This window comes from Bombus fervidus, chromosome 3 (assembly GCF_041682495.2).
Source record: "Bombus fervidus isolate BK054 chromosome 3, iyBomFerv1, whole genome shotgun sequence".
Classification (NCBI taxonomy): domain Eukaryota; kingdom Metazoa; phylum Arthropoda; class Insecta; order Hymenoptera; family Apidae; genus Bombus; species Bombus fervidus.
This window is the reverse complement of record NC_091519.1, coordinates 19,508,214-19,527,786: the sequence shown is the minus strand read 5'-3', so window position 1 is coordinate 19,527,786 and position 19,573 is coordinate 19,508,214. Positions and strand designations below refer to the sequence as shown.

At 49.1% G+C, this 19,573-nt stretch overlaps 1 protein-coding gene and 1 non-coding gene across 2 annotated transcripts in view; one reads left to right on the top strand and one right to left on the bottom strand.

The window, feature by feature from the left end:
• Nucleotides 1–19,573, bottom strand: part of LOC141445730 (uncharacterized) — a 58,144-nt gene that overhangs the window by 25,498 nt on the left and 13,073 nt on the right. The window lies entirely within an intron of this gene.
• Trnav-aac (transfer RNA valine (anticodon AAC)) lies at nucleotides 7,452–7,524 on the top strand. Its single transcript has one exon. It is a non-coding gene; the product is annotated as a tRNA-Val (tRNA).

Below are 19,573 nucleotides of genomic sequence, written 5' to 3'. Positions count from 1 at the left end.
TTCGAGAGCACTCTGGGTATTTACCAGAGTCGATAAACCGACCTTACTTGGTAAAAATTTCATTGCTGGGCAATTCTGGGCAATTCCCAGTCGCTATCTATAGAACTACTCGAACACAATGTTCGCGATTGCCTTGATTCTCGCGCCAACTTAGAGACAACTTTGCGACTGGTCGGTTAATCGCGCGGTTTCTTCGCTGTACGAGGTTTGTTCGGTTGCAAGACGAAGTCAATTACCATACGTCTCAGCCTATGGCTACGTAAAGTATAATTCTTTTAACCAGCGTGTAAAATTCCTTAGAGTTTTCCAATAATTGTATCGAGGTGCCCCGATACCTACGATCGACAAAGACGCGGCACGAATACAGCGTTCTGCGGGCAAAAAGAATCGAACTATCTTTCTTTCGTGGAATCGTGACTCTCGCGATCTGTTCTTCCCTCTGCCTATACGCGTACAGTTCGACCGCTGTTTCAACACGGAGCTGTTCCGCCAGGCGTCAACTTTCGTTGAAATTCGTCGACGGTAACGACCGGCCGCGTTTTTCGAGATCGTTCGTCGCAAGAATCTTTGGATTCTAAAGTGCGCGAAACGAACCCAGTTGCGGAACGAAGGGAATGTTTACGACGCGAAGATTCGCGAAACGTTCGTCGCACGCTTTAAACGTCGGTAAAGTTGACCGCCAAATTGAACGAAAGGAAAGAAAAAGAGAGAGGAAGACGGGAGAACGGTGTTTGGCGCGACTTTGCTCGAAACGAAGTAAAATTAGGAGGAACGAAGCAAACGCGAGACCATGGTTAGACGAAGCGAAACGGGTTAATTAAAATCTGTCTGAAATTTCCGATGATAAATTCGTGCTTCCCAGAGCGTATGCCCGAAAGAGGACTCGGATATAAATTTCGATTTAAGGGACGCGGTCTGGCCGCTTTTAATAACGGGCCAAGCCGTGGCTGTAACTTTCCTAATTACTCCAACCGGACTACCGCTTCTTCGTCCCTCTTACGGACGCCACGCTCTTCCTAGACAACGAACCGTGTCTTTAAAGGCGTTTCGTTGCGACTTTCAGATTCCTTCTTCCGCGATTTACCACTCCGAAGCTACGAAGCTAGAAATTTCGCCGTATATTTAGTCACCTTTCGAGGGATACTGCTCCTCTTCGCATTTTCCTATAAATCAACACGCACGCGTATCCCTGAAACAAATACCTTCTATATTTTGCTTAATATCGTTCCGAATTTAACAACCGAACAGCAATTTTGTTCTTTATAAAATAAATAGATATAATAAAAGTAGAAATAAAATAAGAATAAGACAATGCGTCGAGGACCGGTATAAAGAGATAGAGAGAGAACTCGTCTCGTCGTTCCACGTACACCAGGCGTATTCGTTTATTCACCGTGTACCACAGTGGCAAATCCAGCGAGACAGAGAAGCATAAGCGAACCTTCTATTTTTCCGTAAGTCGCGCGATGACTTTTTACTAGCCAGATGCGGCTACGCTTTCTTTCGCCAAATCGTACGAACCTTGTTCGCAGCGCGTACATCGTCCGGTCGACGAAATACGAAGAAGAAGATTCCGTAGCGGGAAAAGCGACGTTGCTCGGTCTCGATGAAACTCGAATTAAGGATATCACGGTTTTATCCCTATTTACGTTGTATCGTGGGAAAATATGGCGGACGGTGGTTAGATTACGTGCTTCGTCTCTAACGAGATTACCGGGCGAAGCTCGCGTGACAGCGTCGGTATCCTCTTAAATTCGCCTACACGCGAAAAGCGATATAAAGACGTTAGAGAAGATTTTCAGCGCGCGTTCATTATGCTGCGGACAAGCCACGAAATTCAAATACGAGGCCCTCGTAAACGCAGACACGCGTACGTTCGGAATCGTAAAAGTCGTCGTAAACCGTTCGTTTTTACGGCTCGACGCGGCACCTTGCGGTTCCGCTACCTTAAGAAACGTCGTCAACGCGGCTGCATCTTTCCTCCGGGAAGAGATAAAACGCGAGGAGCGACGAGCACGAGCTTTCATGGAAATTCGCGCTCGAAGGGAAAACGCGGGACCCGAAACGCGATCGCTTTTCGCGAAAGCTCGCGATCTTGGCGTTAAATCGGTCCAGCTTCGAAATAGACGAAGGATGGGAATAGAACGCTGCGAAAGACGCGTAGGCTTGGTCGAACGCGCACGTTCTTCTCCTTTTCTTCGATGGGGCGAGAGTCGCGACGATGAAGCGATAAAAGCGACGGATAGGTGGTTCTCGGAAACGCGTGATAACGCGATTATCGCAACAGCTTTATCGACGGTAAAGCGTCCTTAGCGTTACGGAGCGTGGTGGATCGACGGGGGTACGACGAGAGGTGGAGCGCGTGCATAATGCGGCCGGTGACCAATAGGTTGGAGCGTCGTGCGAGATCGCAATGAACGGCGAACGATGAACGAGCGTCGCGTTACCGCGAGGTGATCGAGGCGAAAACGGAAATGCGTTTATTGACGAGCGGCAGGCACTCGAGGAAAATGATTGTTCGACAGGGGAACAATGATAATTCCGCTGGGCCGCGGCGACTGGCAGCGAATAAAGCGAAAGCCTGACAGAATCGCCCTCGGCCTGCCTTTCTGCCTTCCTGCCCGCCATTATGCTCGTGTCGATCGAGTGGAAATTAATGGCAATGACGATAATTGCCTCTATAAACGTACCGTGTCCACGATAAAATCCTCGTTACGACCCGGCGACGGCTATTCTGCCGAGAAAAGAGCATTTCATTTACGATGAAATTTTATGCGCGATCGGTTCCCATCGTGTCTACCCGCTGTACGATGAAACGTCCAGCTGTATCGCCTTCGCAAACTGCCGTGAAAATTGCTCCAGCACGCGACAAGTACGTAACTCGCAGCTCGTAAGCGCACAATCCGAACGCAGATTCGGTTCGTCGAAACTGTTCGTTAAAACGCTATTTGAACGCTGGCTTACGAACTTGGAACGGTCGTTGCGTTTTTCACAGCGTCGAGATAAGAGCAATTCGAAACGACAAATACGATATCTGTACGCGATCTTTTTTGTCTGTACGATTGTCTGATCGATCCTCTTTCTCCAAGGAAACTCAAAAATTACGCGATAAAATCGTCGACGCCAACTTGGATCGCGATAACGAAACGAGCGTTACCATCCGATCGGTCGTTCCTGTTTCGCCGAATCGGTCAGTCCCCTCTAAATACGGCATAAATTTCCTCGTTACGCCTTTGTCGTTGCGAGCGACCGACATGGACGAAGGCAGAGACGACTCGACAAACGGAACGCGGCTTTCGTTTCGTCGATTATTCCGCCCAGCGCCATTGCGAGCGAGGAATTTTTGCATTTCGATCACGTAAAGGAGCGCCATTATTAACGAGGGCCGTCCGAATGCATGCAACAACGCGGAGATCGATCGGTGCGGCCCCGCGAATTTGTTATTTTATTAATGCGTATTTATTCCGGTCAATCGAGAATATCAATTATCTTCTGGAATATCTGTCGCGCGTTGTATTATTATTCAAATTCTTGGGGCGCGCGGAAGCACGCGGGGAACTTTGCTAAAAAATCGCCACCGTCGTCGTTATCGTCGCTGCCAAGAAAAATAAATACCGTTCGAGAAAGAAATTCTGCTCCTTCGAAACGAGTCCCGGCCGCTCAAATATTTGCCGATAAAAACGAACGAAACGCATTCCGCGGTTCTCTCGTCCTCCCTCGTACCCTCGCCGACGCAATACACCGATATACCCTTGTAAATTACGCACTCGGTTTACAGCGAAGCGTCGTTCCGTCGAGTACTTGTTTCGCGCCGTTCGATAACGCGTTAACGCGGAAACGCGATACCCACGGTTGCTGCTTCAACGCCACGACGATCCGACCAAGTCCTCCAAACGCCGATACGCGTTTACGCGATCTTACTATACCGTGTTTTTTCACGCGGTATTTTAATACGGTCGACAGCAACGTTTCTACTTTTGCGCGTACGATTTACAACGTGAAATCGACGTGAAATCAAACGGAATCCTATGTGAAATTACGCGACAGGTTACGGAAGGCGAGTACGTCCTTAAAGTTCGATCGATCCAACCACGCGGTACACCGCGTTTCTCCCTTTGGTCGTTCAAGCAAATTCCCATAAGCTTTGTATTTACGTGGGTATGTTTAAGGAAGGTGAAGTTTGCTGGAAAGCATACGCCACCGCTGCTGACGAGAGTTTCTCCTTGATAGAAAGACGCGTAGATTCGTCAACTTTCGATAATCCCTTTGGCCGCCGCTGAATCGACGAAGTTTGATTCTTAATATCAACGACCGTCGCTTTGGTAAAACCAACGATTATAAAAGCAACGCGAAGTAAATCGCGAGAGTCGAGCGATCCGGTCCTTGGTGATTAACCGGATTTTTTCGAAAGGTGGAAACCACGGTCCGAAACCACCGAAAAAGTTTCTCCGCGAGCTTTCGAGTCGCACGTGGGAATCGATAAACGGCAACCGATGTACTCGTCGAAATGCAACGCGAGTCCTTTCCTTCTCCTTTTGCCTTTTTCGGCCCTTTACCTTTACGATTTTGCTTCTAACTCTGTCAAACTCGCCACCAGTCGCTTATTTCGGTTCGTACAGATTCAAGGAATTCGTTGATTCATCGGGATACGTCTGGCGGGACGATACATTTACGGAAGCGAAGAAACTAGACGCGAACCGCTTCTTGTTCATCGGGACACACACGAACGAAGAGATTCGAAGCGAGCGAACGCGAGAGTACAACCGCGAGACAGTTTTGCCGCGACGTACGTGCATTGTAACTACGTACATACGTCTATTTCTGTCCTGACCCGATTCCTTTTCGGTCGCTTCTTTCGTTCGTTGACGTCAGAATCTCGAATCATCTTGGTGAATCGCAGACGCGTTCGTTCATCGTTGACCGAAATTTCATCTCGACCTTTAACCGCTCGAGTCCATAGTCTAAAATTTCCTGGATCTCGCTGTGGTAACTTGGCTGTAGTAAGCGCGCGCGCGTATTATCGGTGATACTGCAACATCCTCGTCGGGTTTGCAGGTCAGAAACCGTGCTTACTTTTAACGAGTCGCGCTACGGTTCCATCGGTATATCGGCGTGTCCCAACAAAAAAGAGGAGAAAAAGAAAGAAAGAAAGAAAAAAAAACGAGAGAGAATATAAAACACGATCGATCGACGGTAGGGTGGAAATTGTTTGGTAGAAAGCCGCGAGGCAACATCGAACGATTCCAGGAAATTCCTGGTTGCGCGACAAATTCATTAGGGAAAGTGGCGCGACCGATTAATTAATTAAGCAAAACCGTTTGCATTGACCCGCGTGCGCTCGGTTGCCGCAGCGTTGCGTTAATCAATATTTTAATGCAGCTACGAGGAAACAGTCGCCGCAAATATGCGTCCGTTTTAATGCATCGCCAGTCGGAGAGAATTATGTCGTAACCGAAGCCGATTTACGTTATAAATTTGCCGTTGATTGCCGCGCACCAGTTTCGCCCTTCCTCGGTCACCCTTCTATTAGAAACCGGGCCGATACCGCGCTCGTAAAACGACAAAACGGCCACGGCCACTCGGCTCGCTGGAACTCGCGTTCGTTCGCTCTCGCGGCACCCACTTCGGCCAGAGAACATCGTGCGATAATTTCACGCGTCTAAATTATTTGCCGCTCGGCGAACAGAGAGAACGCGGAGTAACAAATTCGCGTGTAAATCGTCGCGCCGTTCGTTTTTACCGCCACTTTGTTATCGACGCGAGACCAGCCGTGCGATAGCCGGTCTTCTCTGCGAAACCCTGTCTCGATGACTTCTCGTTTATTTTTTATTTCCATGTTTCCGTTTGAATCGATCTCCGCGGGAAAAACCAGCGCGAGCGAAACAGACCGAGTACCGAAAGTTCTCGATAAACGAATCGACTCGGTATCGCTCGGTATCTGAACGTCCGGTTGAAAGGAACTTTGAACGAACGGTTATCGCGTGGAATAACATCGAGCGGAGATCTTTTCGTTAAGCGTAATTAGCAGAAAAAATGGTAACGCGAAGAGTTTTACGTTGGCCCGTGATGGATATTTTCAAGGAACGTTGACTCGCCGACCGATTTAACTTTGTTAAACAAACAAAAACTTGAGAATGCTTTCGTTCCAGCGGAATGATAAATTTTGAAGCTGGTAATAAATTCTCGCGAATGGCAAGCGTCCTTTCGTAACCAGGTCATCGTCATTTTTCAAAAGTTCTCATCTCGGCCATCCCCTGTCAGCCGTTCTCGAAGGAACGTAATAATCTTTACGTAATAAGCTTTGCTCTGGATCTTTTCGTTTCTATTACCCTCGCGACGTCGAGGAAACCTCCGACGGTCGATGCGACCCACCTCCTCGTTCCGAAAAGGAACAAGGTTATCGATCGAATCTCAATTTCGAAATATCGCGAATGTTCGCTGCGATCGTCAAAAATCGATTTTCTGGCACGAAAATTTTTCGCGATCGTTCGAACGTTACTTGACCAAACGAGTCCTCGGAGTAGCGCTCGGGCTACGAGTTCGCAGCCCCGTCGTCCGAGCGAACAGCTTCGGTGGATCGAATCGACGATCGACTGACAGCCAATCCGCGAGCTCGGCTGCTAACGATAAGACGAAAGTTTCGATTAAACCGTGAATATTTAAAGGCAAAGAAGAGAAGCGGAGAGAGGAGCGCGCGTGTGTATCGAAGCACAACCTGCGGACTAACGTCGAATCTGGCCAAATCAAGCCGAGCTATACCGATCCGCTCGACACGAGATTGATCGTGCGAGTTTGTTTGATCTTGCCAATTTGCAAGGTTCGTAACCTGCAACTTGTAAAATTCCGTAATGTTAGTTTAATTATAGGAGAGGTCTCGGGTTAGATTACTTTTTGCGGTAATTACGCAACGTTTACGGAAAAGGTATAGGGCACCGAACAATGGTCGCGGAATGAATTAAACGAGCCATGCTATCGACTCCCATTAACCTTTATCCCGCGATACGTACCAGTTCTCTGTTTCGTTGAACATTTTTCGACACTTTCTGAAAGCGTGTGGCCAGAGATCGGATGGCTTTGCTCTCTCTCTCTCTCTCTCTGCTTTATTTTCTATCCGAAATTAGATATTATCCGGCTCGTGCGTGTCGGGTAAGCACGTAGGTGGGCCATACACGCGTGTGCATTATTGCGCGGTCGTGTGTGTTATTGCGCTTTGTTATCAGATACGGAAACGACGCTCGTGACATTTCAATTTCATGCGACATAAAATACCCCCGCGACCGCATTTACTGCTTACACCCACTCGTACAGCGACTCCTACACGGATAGACGGCATAGGCGCGCGTTTCGCTCTTATTATCCGCTTCGTTAAAGCAACGTTCCACGATCAACGAAAGGAAGCATCGGGTCAAATTCAACCAGAGATTCGTAAAGATTTCTTTCGCTCTCAACCAGTTTCCGTGGTGTAGTGGTTATCACATCCGCCTAACACGCGGAAGGTCCCCGGTTCGATCCCGGGCGGAAACATTTATTTTTTCCAAAAGATTTCGCCGTTGTCGATAAATCTACCGTCGTTGTTTGCCACGCGTCTGCGTTTCGCGAATAACGGCGATATTTTTCGTTCGTCCGACACGCATGTAAAATGTATAAACAAACGATACTCTTGACGCGCCGAGTTCCAGCCGGCGATCGTCCTATATTTCCCAGTTTCCTTTTACATTTTTAAAACGACAGCGTTCCTTGAATTCGATATAAAGGTATCCGTCCGACGTTATCGTGTTACACGTGCGCGCCAATCAATTACAAATTCGAGCGACCGCTCCTCCAATCGGAAAACGAGAAAATTTAAACGAGACGATGAGAAGCGTGCAACAGCGAGTCGAGAGAATCGCGTGAGCGACGCACGCTATTCGATTAAGCGCGAATTAGCGATCGCGGCGCGCGAAAGTGCATACATTATGCAGTAGCCTTGGTGTAACGATCGCGTAAACCGGACACTGCGGAGTACGGGAGACAGCTATCGGGTCCGATGTTAAGCTTTGATCCAGGTCTCGACTCGATCGCGAGAGATCGTTTAATACCGGTTCGATCGTGCTGAAAATCGAGCAACTGGCCTCGATATCCAAGTTTGCGGTGATCGCGTCGCTTCTCTACGACACCAAAGTGCGCGTTATCCGTGTTTGGTAAGCGGTATCGGTAGACGCGAGCATCGTGGAAGGGAAATCTGCAGGGAAGAGTCGAACGAGCAGAGAATAGGTAGAGGCGTGGGGTTGGCCGTCGAACCGTGAACGGGCATTGCGATGGAAAGGTTTCGTGCTCGCAACTTCTGATACTCCTTTTACCGGAAATGAGAGTAGCAATACGGCCTAGCCTCGTGGCGTCTTCCGACCTCCGACCTCCGTCCTTCGTTTTTCGCGACTTCTCTTTTATTTCGCGGCACCGCTACGAGTTTTACGACAATCCCGCTACCCTTTTTCCACGGCTGCGCCGGCTCTCTTTCTCTCCGACGGCAACGGCGCTTTTGTTGTGCTCGCGTTTGTCGCTCGTGCACCGTTCACAATGCACCGCTGCGGAATAAGAGGAAGGCTGCACGCGACGCTCGTTTCTGCCTCTCTAGATAGTCGCGGCCGAGCCAACGAATTAACGCAATCGTTATGCGGCAACAGAGAGACTGGACATTGTTTTCTCCGCTCTAGTCTCTTCGATCCTTGCCGCGCCTCACCCATGGCATGGCCGTCTCTCTCATTCTCTCTCTTCCTATCTCGTTCTTCTTCATTGTTCGTCGGTATATTTTCGCGCAACGAAATTGTCGCGCGGCACCGTTCGATATCGACGCTTTCGTGCGCGAGTGATTTCGTTAATTATCCGCTCTTATGGCCGATGTTCGCCCGTCCCCTGGTCGTGAAAAATCGTTTCACGAATTCGATCGCTATCCCGTAAACGGAACGAGACGGCGCTCGAGATCGATAAGCCCGATCCAGATTGGTCGCTCGTGTCCGAGTCCGGAAACGGGAAACAAGAAAGCGAACGGCCCAACGTTCGGCACGTAGCCCGATATCGAATCATCGGGAATGAAAGACGCGGCTGATGCTTCCCTACTGGGAAAGATTCCGCGACTAAAGAGGTAGAGGAGAAGGTTTAACGCGTCGCGCGGCCCGTTCCTATTCTCCGTCTGCGTCGTTTCTTGCGAGCGCTTTTTCCCGGGCAAAGTCTGCGAAGCCGATCAGATTAATTCCGGAGATAGGAAAGGAGCGATAAGCGCGCGATCCACGAAGGATGCGCTAAGGTAATTTAAAGGGGACGGCGAAGACCGATCGCTGGAATTCGTCCGACCTCGAACGGGTGTTTCTACCTAAACCTGGCGCCGTTCCAACCGAGAGGGGAATGCCTTCGCTGCTCGTAAGTAAGAGTAAATCTGTTTCATCGCCGTCTCTTACGGTACGCGCAGAGAGCAGCTCGCGAACGGTTCGATGGAGAAGGAAAATGGCGATAAAACGTTTGACCGCGTAAAAGCAGAAGAGCGAAAAGCAGCGCTTGACCCGCCAAATTCGAGCCGTTAACGCAAATTAATTTAAGCGCAAACAAGCGAAAGCGCAAATAGTTACTTTTGAATTTAAAGCGACTCGTCTTCTCCGAAGAGTTCGTCGAGCTCGTCCTCGAGCATATTTGTCTTCCGGCTCGTCTACGGAAGCCAAAGCGTCGAGAACTCGCCGAAGATTTTCTCCCTTTCCCGGCGTTCGAGCGCGTTACGTTCTAGAGGCGGGTTCGCCATCGGGCTCGAGTACTTTTCGTTCGCGTTCCCGCGCCTCGTTCCTCCACGAAATGCAAATGTCACGGCAAGCAAAAGTTACAGCCGCGAGAGCGCCCATCCAGGAATCCGCCGGTTCTTCTTTAATTACCTACTTCGCTTTCTTTCGCCGCAATATTTTCGAGTGGCTTTGCCTGCCGCAATTACTTCTCGCGCGCACGCCTCCGTCCGACTTCGCGCCTCGCGCAAAGTCGTAGAAATTTCCAGCGAGAACCAACGAACTAAAAACCATTCCGCTCGTCTTTCCACGCAAATTTCCACATTGGCTTAGATTTCGACGTTTCGAAGGAAACGACCGGTAGCTAGACGATCTGTTCGATACAGATATAATACCAGCAGCCGTTTTTACCGTAAATAGAAACTCTATCTCTCAGGGTATTCGAGAGATGTAGTTTCGGAAAAAATCACCGACGTTTTATCAGCAAAGAAAAACAGTTTCAGGTTAAGAAGCTTTCTCGAGTCTCCTTTCATCCGCTCGAAGGAAAGAGGAAAAATTGCGTTACATATTTTGAGAGGAAAGCCTCGAACGTGGCCGCGAGGCAGAAAAATGACGGTTCGTCGATGGTTTGAAACTTTATATCGCAACTTTATAACGCTGATCGATCGCAATAGCAATCGCATCGGTTGCAGTTTATCATTGCATCGTTTATCGATCTTCGAAAACGACGTTCTTCGAGACGAAGAAAGCCGAAGCACAATTTTACCATCGCCTTCCGATCTATGTAGGTTTTCGTAGATTTCCCGAGATCGGGACGATGGCAAGGTGGACGATAAAGCGACCGCGAAATCCGCGCTATCGCAATTTCCACTTGGCTGAAAGCTCTCATCTGCCACGGTAGGCTGGAAAAAGATATAACGCCGAAAAGCGGCGTTCCACTCGTTAAAAGAAGGGCTCGCGTTAGCCTGATCTACTTTCCTCCTCTCTCTCTCTCTCTCTCTCTTTTGCCTTTCGAAAGAACGTTCGCCATTTACAAAACTCGACGTCGACGGGTATCAAAGACGCTCGGAGAAACCTAAAAATCTCGCCAACCTCGCCGATCTGTAGTTGTTTGATCGAAATTTTTCCCGGCCTCTGTTTCTCGAGAATTCCTAGCTTGGAGTCGTAGATAGAAATTTCGAGCGTTACATCGCCGCTGTCTCCGAATACGAGATAGGGGGAAAAGCAAAACGAAGCGTACTTAACACGCCGCTATCGTATTATGTTTTGAAAGTGGTACCGCGAATGCCGAAGGTGTCTGGAAACGCACGGACGCGGTAAAGGTCGTACACCGAGATAACGTTTCGTCGTGAATAGCAGCGGAGCAAGAAAAGAAAATCGATGGACAAAAAGATTCTGCCGTTCGTAGTACGCGCAACGAGTGTCCTGTTCAGAAATTAAACGTCCCGGCGTAGAATTTTCTTCGAAAATGACCGGAGAATAAAAAACGGACGAAAAAGGCGTCGAAACGTTCGGTTGGACGAAGCTGGAGGAAGAAAAAATAGAATACGAACGCTCGGAGCGGAAAAAAGATCCGCGCGAGACGTATGGCGCGTTCCAGTCATTTTCCAAGCACTTTTTCAATCGCGATCACCGTCTCGTCCATCAACGTCGAGTGGCTGTATCGAGAGTATGGATAGATGTGGCTTTCTGCACCAACGACCAATGTACCGTGCCAGTCTTCGAAAAGTCGAAACTCGATGTTAATCTGGCTTTCGAACCGTTATTCTAGGCAGTTTCCAACGTTTCGTTGGGTCCAGCGAAGCGACGTCTTTGCCTTTGGGATTGGTCGAGCGCAACGGCTAACCGGAAACAACGATCCTTCGCGTTTGTATCGCTCCGCTTAACTTTCTTTTTCTTTCTCTTCCCGATGAAATTTTCTATCCCTTGCTAACCGTTTCGCTTTAACGACTTTTAAAGGATAAAAGGCACGGTAGCTTCCCCGCTTAATTCCTGAAACTTGCAGTCCTCTAGATACGCGGGAAAGCTGGCTATCCGGTGAGTTTGCGAAGGAAATCGTTAGCGGTCCTCGAGCCGTCGTACGTACGCGTACGGTCGTATCCACGGCAAAACTAGGACAAACGTTTTTGTTCCCAGACAACGACTTCTCTCGCGATAAACCTAACGCGTTATAAAGCGAGTCGCGTATCCTGCAAACGGTTTTCGCGTCGGGCGAAAAAAGGAAAACGAAGCGGCGACAAAAGCAAGAGGCGCTGGTCGAGCGAATTCCGTAAAGAGACCGACGTCGTTGATTATTCCGCTTTGGTTCTTCGTTGAATTTCGCGCAAGCGATATCGTCCGTTAACGAGACCTCTAATTGTTCGAGACGGTGTGTTTCGTAGGACTGCGAGACGTTGAGACGCGCGAACGGTAGCTTTCGACTGTCAAAGGGGAAAAGAAAGGGAAAAAGCGAGGGAAAAAGAGAAGCGGCTGCTAAGTGGAGGAAAGTTTACGGTGACCCCGAGCCCGGTCAGAGACGGTTACGAACGAGACATTTTCCACTTAATGGTTAGACCGTGTTACGCAAGAAGTTGAAAAATACGGACATCGTTTTAATAATACCCTCTCAGCGAACGAGAAAATTCGTTTATTACGTGTCGGAGTACGCGGTAGACGAGAGGACGATTCCGGTTTTTGTACGAGGCAAGCCGGCGTCTCGCGTAACGAACGAAGCGCGAGTTTTCTATTCGAAAAGCTGCGAAAGAAGGAAAAAGAGTCTGGCGTTCGTAAGGACGAGGAGCGTTAAATTCGCGAGACTCGATTGGCTGGCATAGCGGATGGCGAGTATACTCGGGTGAACGAGATAAATGGCGGATAAAGGGAAAGATTGCAGGGAAAGTTTTCTCGCACGGAATGAAAGCCGATCGAGCAGCCTGCTCGTTCTTTTTCCACGGTAAGCTTCGCTCGGCTTTTACGCCCGTCGGTAAACACTGATCGCATCCTCCTGTGTTAAAGCGTTGCACGACACTTTGCTTTCACGACGCCGTTCGACCGTGCGACTTTGCATCGTCGCATTCGAAACGTCTACTCGCAAAGGCATTCCTTGACCCAGCGCGCGTATGCAACGCGAGTTTGTGTTTCACGTTCGATCGAACAAAATCTGCTCGATTCGATCGGTCTCGCAACTCTGCGCTCCACTCGTTACAAGCTTAATCCTTTCGCGCGTAAAATACGTAGCAGCGTAGGATGGAACGTAGAAGGCGAGAGATTTAGATGGTCCGACTATCGCGTGACCGCAACCACTTCTAACGAGCCAGTGGCGCAATAGCATCAAAGCCGACACGAGTGCTCTGCCATTTCGTGCTGGTTAAATTGGTTACCAATCGCGCGACGATTCGTCGCACGACCATGCACCATGTACGTGCATACACACACGGACGCGCGATCCACGTAAATCTCGAAATATCTAATCTACGCCTACCGATTCAAAGTTTTATTCGACCGTGACAATGCTCTCCGATCGTGCAACGGCGCGCCAGCCGCAATCCCGTTTATACGTTTGACAGATCCAACGATCCATCGATTCTTTCGCCGTCGTGATCGTTTCCGATCCAGGTGCTCGATACAGCTTCGTCGGTTTCGAGCAAAGTACGCGGAACTCGCGAATCATCGTGAAACAGCACGATCTGAATCGAAGCGGAGCATATTCTCTGACAATGTCAGCAGCGCCTTATCCGCCTCTCGACGAGACTATCGCATCAGACACGTGATAAAGAAAAGAAACTACAATTTCCTGTCGACGATCGATCGCTGCGAGTTGGTCGTTGCTTCGATGAAAATGACTCGATAGTGCGCGAACAGGTGTGAGCACTAACGAACGTTACTTTGACCGTTGCGTGCTCGTGGTCACTTTGCCTGCCTCTAATGCGCCGCCGTTTAATAATCCCTCTGCTTCTCTCCGCTTCCCACGCGATTATAACAAAACGTTGCTCGGTTTGTCGAATCGCTCGAGAGAGAAGAAGATTAAGCGGCCACGTTGCTTACGCTCTTGACGACTCGCGCGACAAAAATAACACTCTTGAAACGCAACGAGAAATTTCTTGTAATTTTGATCAGTGGCAAAATGGAATATCCTTGTACGGGTGAAGTATGCCTCGCCAACGAAACACGCATACTCGATGTACTTCAAACTCGTATATCTCGAACGTTAAACGCGCTTCGAACGAACCGTAATCGTAACCGTATTCGCTATATTTCTACTCTCACGCATTTTCTGCATCTGCTCTACAGTTGCAAGTTATTTACGCGCTTTACGAGTGTTTCATGGACCGTTTGCCAGAAATACAAGACGACGAGCGTATATACTCGACGGTGTGTCAGAACTGTGCCAAAAAGGAAAACCGGAATAAAAGTGCAATCGGTAGAAGCTGAAAGAGGAAAGTATCGGAAGTAGAGCTTGTTAGGTTGTATAAATGTCGGAAGGACGCGTACGAAGCGACTTGCCCGTTTAGGAGGTTGAAATCGAATGAACGTCGGTACGCATTCATATATAGTGACGGCATGTAGCCAACGGCAGGATGGCAGGATGGCAGGGTGGCAGGCAGGCAGGCAGGCAGAGAGGCAGGCAACCGAGGGAGCTCAGTTTGTCTCGTTGCACGCTCTGCATAAATGTGCAGCGATGCACGCGAGAAACTCCACGCCTCGCGTATCGACATACCGACGCGCTTCACGAGCTAAATGAATTTTGAATTTCGCGTGCGTCACGCGTTCCAGTTGTTTATCATATATACACGCGCGTGTTCGACTGGCGTTGCTCGGGCAAACTACGCATCCATACCCCTAAATTGCATCGACTTCGCGCTATCCGATCCTCATATTTTATCCAAACATCCAAACGGCCCGTGGATCGTTATCTCTCTACCGAGCTGTATTTTATCGTGACTACCATGCGAACGTCACGATAACGAGACGTCGGAGAAACTTGGTACAGGCAACGGTAACGCGAATAAACGTTAAGTAACCTTTATCGTTACAATGGTAAAGGCACTTAACGCTTGTATATATACATCCAAGGCGAAATATGGACTATCGCGAAGAGCCGAATGTCGGCGTTACCGTTTCTGACGAGCGTATCTATACGTCAACCGATGTATATCGGTTATATGGCGTGGCAGAGAACGCAGAGGAATCGAGGTACGCAGGTTACTGTTGTCCAGTAGTTACCATCGTCGAGTGGCGGAGCAACCATTGTGGATTATTTGTCGACGACGGTGTATTCGTCAGGCCTGCTACACCCCCGTGACCAATTCGTTCGTATTCGTGACAAACTCCCCTCGCTTCTCACTTCGATGTCGATACACGCGCGAACACAATCTCCTCTCGCCAGAAGCGAAAAAGTAAATCGATCGTGTCGTCGAACGAGCAGAGATAAATTATTTGCCGAGCCTCGATCGTCACGCTCGACGCTTGAAAATGTCATTGGGTTGGCTGTACGAACCGTTTCGAGTAGCCGCAATCGATGAAGCTGTTAGACCGAGAGATAACCCGATCTATATCGAAGCGTATCGAACAAACGTAAAACGTTAATGTAAATATAGGCGCCAAGGCTTCCTGGACGCGCGTAAAAGTAACGCGCTAGGAAACGGTGCGACGGTGGTCGGACGTATCCATCTCTAACGTCCGCGCAAATCCCTCCGTGTCCCATAAAGGTCTAACTCGTCGTTTATCATGCGCGTTACCGTCCGTACAGTTTTCGCTTTCCCCGGAGAGAAATATCAGCCGAACGACCCGAAAGAATGCCAGTAAGCAAAAACGAGATCGATCTTGTTTTTTCTCGAATTAATCGAGTCGGCGACGGCAAACGGCCGGCCGATTACCGCTGCCGTGAACCAACTAATTGCCACCGTGTAATCGCTCGTACGTTTCGTATTATCGCGACTTTAAATTACCTTTTTCTATCGTGACAAGGTAATTTGTTGCGGCAACCTCGAGAAAGAACTCGCGGGCCACGGGTTGCGCAAGCGGCGGTGGAAGGCGGCTTCGAGGGGCATTGCGCGTCACGGTCGCAAAAAAGAAAAATACCACGGCGGTAACTAAACTGGATTATTTAGTAGCGAGCAGCGAGGAGACGCGATAAAAGAGGGGAAGGAGAAACGTGTCAACCTCGTTTTTACGGGAAACGCGATACACGCGTATGCGAACGTACGACGCGTGACCATAAATCGCCCAACTCCCGTAAACTCCATTCCACTTGGTTTTTCGTGCTCTCCATTTTCTCCGGGGAGACGCGCTACCGAAATGGCTCTCGCAACGCTATAACGCGTAACTCGCGCGTTCCTTTGTATTTCCGATAAGCTTTCGAGACGGCGTAAGCGCTGCGATTTAAATTCCAATCCATGGTTTAAGATACGATCTGTGATTACGACGGAACAAACGTTTCCGTTGCGACGTCGTTCTCGGCGCGGTTTACGGAATCGCGCGGTCTCGCGACGTCTTTGACCCGGTGGCAAAAAGCAAAAGTCACCCTCTCTCCGTAGAATCGTGGGAAAAGGTGGAGAGCTCGCGAACAAAAGGCAGGAACGTGGATCGGAGGGGGACATTTTCCGAGACCACGCCAGAGAACGGCGGACTAGCGTGTGTAATTTACATGCATAATCGTGGTCGGCTTCGTTACGAACCTGCCTACCACTTAGCCTGTTGATCGGCCCGCTATTCCCTCTCACGCCTGCCTCTGTCAATTAGTATTTAAAATAACGTTTGAACGTTCCAAGTGGCGGTTGCCGCTGTTTGCGATCCTGCCCGATGAAAATCGCTTGTCGACGTCTCCATCGAGATCAACTTATCCTTCCGTTACGTCGGCCGACTCTCTACCTGGACCGGGCCTCGCATCGCGAGCGCGATGGCAACCATATGTCTGCACATTCTTATTGCGTACCCTTAAGAATCTCAAGGACCGACCATAAATCTTAGAAGATTCCAACTAGAGTCATTCAGATCGAACAAAGATCTTTTCTACGAAAGCGTTTTCTAAGATCTCTGGTTTGTGTCTGGAAAACGCTTGAAAATTAGTTTCTCCACACGCGCGATGCTTCCTACCACCAACCTTCTATCGAGGGCGGCTAAGACCCCTCCTAGTCCACCAACAATCGTAATAACCTATAGAAACAATGTCTATTACCCTCACTTTCCTGGCCAAAAACTGTCATCAACGAATTCGATGATCCCGTGCGCTAGACACACCCTTTCCTAGCTCTCCTCTGACACAACATCGTCACTCTCAGAGTAGTCCATTTTCGTCCGAAGAACAGTCAACAAGTCTACCACGGTTCTACCTTTAAATCAATCCGTTTCGTAAAGTCTAACTAACTCATCGAGAGATATCGTCGAGTCGGGTCATACTTCTGTAACGCATTAACTGTACTCATCGTCAAATACTTGTGACGCTCATAATATTGTGTAATCCATTGTTGAATATATATGTCATATTAACCTGTTAACACAGCGTTGATTTCAGTTTAACCACCCCTGTTATCCTAATCGAAACAAGGGGAACGACTGTTTCGCGGCGTCGATTAGCCGAATCGTAGCGAGAATTTACGCCTCTCGCTGACGCGTTTTCCTCGCGACCGCGTCTCTCCGCGAACGGTCGTAACACCTTCGTTTACGCGATAAAGCGCCTAACATTCTGATTTGAAAGCAACGCAACGTGCAACTTGAACGTCGCTCTCTCCCAAAACGCGTCAGACGCGCTTCACGCTCTTATTCGAAGTTTCGGTCCTATCGTTACGTTCCAGCTGAAATTATTTCGTAATTCTTCGTCGTCTGTCAGGAACTCGGATCGAAGACGAAATACAAATTATAGACGCGCGGTGAATACGAGAATTGAAATGGCGAGAGTGGAGGCAGCACCAAGGGTATACAGCTGATTATCGGTCTGCCGTCCTTATCGTGGATTCCTTTCATAGTTGCGCGCCGCGCAAGAATCTTGAAGCAATTAAGACGGTTGCGGAGGAATGCTCCGTGAGTTAACGTGTCGGTGCATGCGCCAAGCGAAGCGAAGCGGACCGAAGCGAACTTGAAACGGAACAGGAGCGTACTCGTGTCGAAATTACGCGGTATGGTGACCGATAACCTCGCGTACGTTCGCAAATGTGCAACCGTGCGTACCTGTGCCGTGCAATTTCGTACGCGACGTCCACTAATTAATCGCTTTACGTCCGTCTTTCGTTGCACCTTAGCTGCCAAAACCAGAATCGTAGAAACAGGAACGTGCAAGGCAGTCGCGATTAAGCGCTCCGACAAATTGTAGTTTAGCGTAGAGCGTTCCACCAACGTCGTTACGTCGAGTTTCTCGACAATGCGTTCTTCGTGTTTACGCGACCATTCCCCGCACCTTCCAATCCGCCCTCGCTCGAATAATGTCCCACGAGCAGCGCAGATTTATTCGGCCGAAAAACGTAATACCGAACGACGAAACGCATACGGTCGATCGCATAAATATCGATTACGCTGAGTAACTTACATCCATTTTTATGTATTCGCGAGAAATTAAGAACGTAAAGATTACGAAGAATACGAATTCGCATCGATATCCGCAGTCTATAGTGGTAAGGATCGGCCGAAGGAAAGGCAGAACTGCTGGTAATTGACGGGAGTCGTCTTCGTCGGTGGGTCAGCTCGTGTCAGGTACAGTCGGTGCGAAGCAGAGTAGGTAAGCGCGAGACGCGGCGGTACCAAAAACCGTTCGACGTTCGAACAACACGAGCAGACCTTTTCCAGTCGTTTTACGCATTTCGATTTTACGAGAGGCTAGTCGACCGATTCGAGAACCGGCAAGAAAAAAAAAGAGCGACGAGGAGGAGACGAGCGTGAAGTTTTGGCGAGCGAAAAGCCGTGATACGAGGGGCGAAAGTTAACCAGGTGGAAAGAACCGCGCGCGTTTCTCCCGAACCGCTCGAGCCTCTCAAACGATGCTCGACGCTCGAGCTTCTCTAACGTCGTTTCTTCCATTCTAAAAAAAAAAAATCACTCTGCATTTCGGTTTAGTCGAGGAAAATAAGTGACATTGGCTGCGAATTAAATTCGTTAAAAAATTTTGACGCCTTTGGAAGAAATATCGAAACGTGCGCGTTGATCCAATCGACGAAACGGTGGCAGTCTTGTCCCCCTGGACGGTTTCTTAATTCACGAGCATCTACCCGTCAAATTGCCTGGAAATGCGGCGAAAGTAAGCGTCAGCCCCGAGGGAAAATTCAGTGTCCATTATCGATATACCGATATATCGAGTTAAGGGTTTTAGGAAAAGCTAGTGCCTAGCAGCTCGACGGGCGTACAATTCGATGACAGTAACAAAGTAATTTCTAGCTTCGACGAGAAAGTATATCGATTAGTAAAAATTAAAAATTGACAAGAAGAAGAAGAATTGTCGCGTCCGTGTCGTAAAGCAGCCCGACTATAGCCTAATTTGACGGGTTCGTTATAAAGATGCCAGAGGTGATACGGGGGAGATATGGGAAGCGAGCCGACGTCGTGCGATTTCATAGGCGTGCTCGTGTCGCGTTGACCTCCTTTTCCGGGGCAACCAACGATGGTTTAGTTTGGTTTCGTTTGGCTCGATTCGGTTTGGCGAAGCTATTCGCGGAGGGGAAAACTGCCGAGCAAACAGCTCGGAATGATTGCCAGTGACTCGGTAATCAGGGTTATCCGAATGTTTCACCGCAAACCAGAAACAAACGAACGGAACGAGTAGGCTTGGCAAACGGGCAACGTTTCGTCGACCGATGATCCGACGTAGGCGATTTTTGCGTACCTGGCCTAGCATCGACGTTCGTTCGACGGAGATTCGAGGCCCG